Below are 824 nucleotides of genomic sequence, written 5' to 3'. Positions count from 1 at the left end.
CAGAGCACCGAGGCGTTCCCAGGCGGGCAGCCCAGCATCTAGCGGGAGGAGACGAGACGACTAAAGAATAAATTTATGATTACAAATCAGATTTGGAACTGTGCACTGCTACAGAACAGTAGGCGCTGAAGTACTGTATTTCACAACACATCTGCCGATTCGTACTGTTTTGTCGTTTTCAAAGCCTTCCTGGCAAACATCGTTAGCACATTCTCCCTCAAACTGAGTTAATTACTGCAATTTCGTACCTCGCGGTCATTGCAGTAGTTTAAAGTGCTGACGGAAGTATCTCTGTCACAACAGAAAGGTGGTATGGAAAGAGGGCTGGCAGGGGTAGCGACGTCAAAAGGAAAAAATGAAGGGGAGCCAACAGCACCCGGTGTTCCCAGGCGGTCACCCATCCAAGTACTAACCGGGCCTGAAGTTGCTTAACTTCGGTGATCGGACGAGAACCGGTGTATTCATCCTTTTTTTTACCGGTGTACTCGACTTTTTGTTTTTTTTAATTCAATATCTTTTTTTAAATTCAACTTTTTTTTGTGAGAAGGAGAGAAAAAGAAAACCTCATCGGAAAGAAACAAGCAACAGAAAACATCGCTGCTTGTGGTATATCCAAACCGCCGTAAAGTTCTCCAGCGGCAGGAAGGAAAAATGAGTGGAGCACAAGCACGAGGCAAAATGTAATAACGTGACTATTTAGAAAAAAAGAAAACACCGACTATTACTGCCACGAAACTAAAATCAAACATTACTCAATAAGCGAATTTCGTTTCAAAGTCAAATCCGCGATACAAAAATTCACAGAAATAACAAAGACTGCCACA

The 824-nt window shown here is 43.0% G+C and overlaps 1 pseudogene; it reads right to left on the bottom strand.

Annotated features, from left to right (window-relative positions):
- Positions 1–364: 364 nt before the first annotated feature.
- LOC124607927 lies at positions 365–484 on the bottom strand (annotated as a pseudogene).
- Positions 485–824: the final 340 nt, after the last annotated feature.

The sequence above is a fragment of the Schistocerca americana genome, chromosome 3 (assembly GCF_021461395.2).
Source record: "Schistocerca americana isolate TAMUIC-IGC-003095 chromosome 3, iqSchAmer2.1, whole genome shotgun sequence".
NCBI lineage: Eukaryota > Metazoa > Arthropoda > Insecta > Orthoptera > Acrididae > Schistocerca > Schistocerca americana.
This window is presented reverse-complemented; position numbering and strand designations above follow the sequence as displayed.